Source organism: Wyeomyia smithii, chromosome 3 (genome assembly GCF_029784165.1).
Source record: "Wyeomyia smithii strain HCP4-BCI-WySm-NY-G18 chromosome 3, ASM2978416v1, whole genome shotgun sequence".
Taxonomy (NCBI): Eukaryota; Metazoa; Arthropoda; class Insecta; order Diptera; family Culicidae; genus Wyeomyia; species Wyeomyia smithii.
In genome coordinates this window covers 140,514,863-140,518,702 of record NC_073696.1, presented here as the reverse complement: position 1 = coordinate 140,518,702, position 3,840 = coordinate 140,514,863, and positions in this window count along the sequence as shown.

Genomic DNA, 3,840 nt, shown 5'->3' with positions numbered 1-3,840 from the left:
TCTTCAACCAAACCAAACCAATTAGGCTTGTGTTTGCTCCTGTGTCTACCTGGAATTGAACTTTTTTCCATTTCTTGGTGAACTTAAAATCCAATTCTGCCAAAACCTTACATCTCCTGTTAGAGTTGTCGCAAATTTTCCCGATTTCGTACTCTGTCTCACTATCATTGGACGAAGTATCGTTGTGAGTTGTGGTACGTTGGTCAGTTTCACTATTTTCATCTCTGATTTCTTTAACCCTTTTTGGTCTCCGGCTTTTAGAGTTAGTACTAGACTTGCACACTCGCTCAAAATGGTTTTTACCTTTGCAACGGTGGCATCTTTTTCATAATGCAGAACAGGAACCTTTTGTAAAGTCATGACTTTCCCCACAAAATTTGCAACGTTGGAGCTTTTGCCAAGAACGGGTTTTTAGTCTTCCAATTTCATACCTTCCATATTTGATGTTCCGCTAGGCAGCTCTTGTTAACGCAAAGATGTATTTCTTCTGCTCGAGTCGAGCAGCTCGACACATGTCTATAGCCTTTGACATTGGGACATCTTCCATGCCTAACAACTTCGTGCACATCATTCGTCCATTTGTTTGATGTTACAACTTTGTAGGTGATCAATTCAGACTCGAGCGGCTCTAGCTTTACTATTTTAGCTAAATTCTTAAGCCGCGACACATAGTCTTCGATACACTCTCTGCCATTCTGAGCAGCAGAAATTGAATACGGCAACCGGTTTTATTGGAAGAGTGTTTTGATTATCGACGAACAAATCGCTCACGGAAAATAAGCAGATAGTGCGCGAGCACTTGCTTACCAACAACTATCCGAGCTCACTGATAAATCGGTTAATCAACAGATTTATCAACCGAAGCACGAATGACGTTGTTGAGGAAGTAAACTCGGAACCGAAAGTATATCGATCTTTGCACCATGTTGACGACCTCACACCCGCACTGGCACGTAGTATAAAAAAGAACCATGTAAACACCAGTCTGAGCTTCAAATGCGTCAAAACCAACAGACTACTTTTCACGAAACTCAAAGACTCTTCTTCGCATTTTTCAAAAAGAAACGTAATATACCGTATCCCGTGTGCAGACTGCGATAGCTCATACATTGGTATGACTACACAGCAACTGAAGAACCGTCTTGCCGCGCACCGCTCTCTCATGAAACGCTACGAACAGTATAGAGATTCTAGCACTGAGAGGGAGGGAAGGGAAGATGAGTTTAAAAAGACGGCGTTGATGAAGCATGCGATAGAAGAGAATCACAGTTTCAATATAGCCAACACTAGAATTTTAACTTCGGATGACAGGATTCAAGCATTACAGGTGTTAGAAATGTGCTACATCGCATGTGACAGATCCGCAATAAATTATAGAACGGACACGAACAACTTAAGCATCGCTTACTCCGGCACGCTGCGATCTCTCACATGTTGATGCAGACTACTACAGTCTCTAGCACTCTCTATCTCTGTCTTGCAACAACGTTTTGACGCAACATTTCCCGACGGCTTTAATCGTGTGTGATGTGTGTTGGAAGATACTGTGTAAGTGTAGCTCATCCGTTTGCACTTTTAAAATTTTGAAAAGTCACAAACCAATAATTATTTTACATAGTTGACATCCACAGTGTAGTGTAGTTAACCAACAGCAATTTAACACCAATGCACCATATTTTGACGAGAACTTGTTCGTTTTGTTTGTAAGTTGTGTATGTAATAACTTAATTCGTGTGACTAATCTATGTAAATTGTAAACTGTTAATCGTAGTTGCCCTGAGGACGAGGAAATATATCCTTGAAACGTCGGCTTTGACATAATAAAACGTGTTTTAAAGTAACCCGTGACCGAAATTGCCATCATTGAACCCATTAACTATATATTGTTCAAACAACGCTTAATTTAAAAAAAAATGTATGGACCGTGGACATTAGCCAACCCCCCTCCCCCCAAAGCTGTCCACGTGGTATGTGGATGGCCCCTAACACATTTGAAATTGGTCCTAGGAAAATTAAGAGAAGCTAGGCTCAAGATACAATTAGATAAGTGCGAATTATTCCGCAAAGAAACACAATTTTTGGGTCACACGGTCTCTGAAGGCGGCGTACGTCCCAACACAGACAAAGAAGTCCAAGAACAAATTAATTCCTTGCGATTTGTTTATATCGTTTGAAATGATTGGTTTTATCGGAATGAAAACCTCCTCGACTTTTGGCTTTTGTACATCACCTCTATTCCGGAAATATATTGGGTGCATTTCAGTTATTTTCGCTGTATTTCAAAAACCGAAAGTGGTCATCTTCGAATTCAAAATGGTGTCCAGGGTCAATGCTTGGCTTCTATACATCATTGCGATTACGGAATTATCCATAAGAAGTAGTATTCGGTAATTTTCGGCTGTTTCCCAGAAGTTGCCATTTTACAATTCAAACTGGTGTCTGAGGTCAAATTTTAGCTCCTTGCATCATTCTGGATCCGGTGATACACATTTTGGGTGGTATTTGGTCACTTCAGGCTGTTTTTCAGAAACCGTAAGTCGCAATCTTGGATTAAAAATGGCATTTGGAGACAATTTCTGACCCCTGAGCGTCATTCTGGTTAAAGAAACACCGGACACCGGAAGTCGCCAACTCACAATTTAAAATTTGTCTGAGAACAATTTTTGGCTTCAGTGTATCATAAAAATCCCGGGAATAGTGGAGATTTTTTGATTCGTCCGGTAGTAGACCCTCGTCAGATAATACGTGTCCGTAGAATTTCACTGATTCTTGGAAAAGTTTTGACTTGGATTTGCTAACTTTAGCATGTTAGACGTTTAAAAAGATTCTTTAGGCATTTGGTATGACTCTCCAGAGCTCGCTCGAGAGTGTCACCGCTTCCAAACACCAACAAATCATCTGCCAAACACTCAACACCTTCGAGGCCTTGAATCGCTCCTGAAGTTTCATCTGAAAAATTGCTGGAGCCGAAGAAATACCGAATGGTAAGCGGGTCCAACGGTATCTTCCTAAAGGCGTCCAAAACGTTGGTTCGTCTAGCTGAACATGCCAAAATCCTTTTTTTGAATCTATGGTAGATGGCTGCGCATGGCAATTGGTACACGACGTGGTGGCTGTAGCGACGGGATAACATTCGTGTCAACCCCCAGTGATACTGCACCTGAAAATCTACCATATCCCTGGAAAAGATCGCTGTATTCGTTAACTATCTTCTGTGCTTCGATCCTTTATATATTGAGGAGTTTTTCTGAAGATAATTTCCGTTCAGATCTATCAAGTGTAACCGAGTTGCAAAACTTCACGAAGCCTAACAACCTAGATACTTTTGCTGAGAGCAGTGGACGATGACTTCCCTCGACCAGCTGTAAAACAAGCCGGTAACGTCGTCCCTTCCTGCAATAAGGAATCTTAACCTGACCGAGTACGTTGATGGGATTCCCCCCCGAAGCTTAGAAGACGAAGTGTTGTTGGTTGTATTTTTACGTTCTCAGTTCCACTAATTTTCTTCAACCAAACCAAACCAATTAGGCTTGTGTTTGCTCCTGTGTCTACCTGGCATTGAACTTTTTTCCATTTCTTGGTGAACTTAAAATCCAATTCTGCCAAAACCTTACATCTCCTGTTAGAGTTGTCGCAAATTTTCCCGATTTCGTACTCTGTCTCACTATCATTGGACGAAGTATCGTTGTGAGTTGTGGTACGTTGGTCAGTTTCACTATTTTCATCTCTGATTTCTTTAACCCTTTTTGGTCTCCGGCTTTTAGAGTTAGTACTAGACTTGCACACTCGCTCAAAATGATTTTTACCTTTGCAACGGTGGCATCTTTTTCATAATGCAGA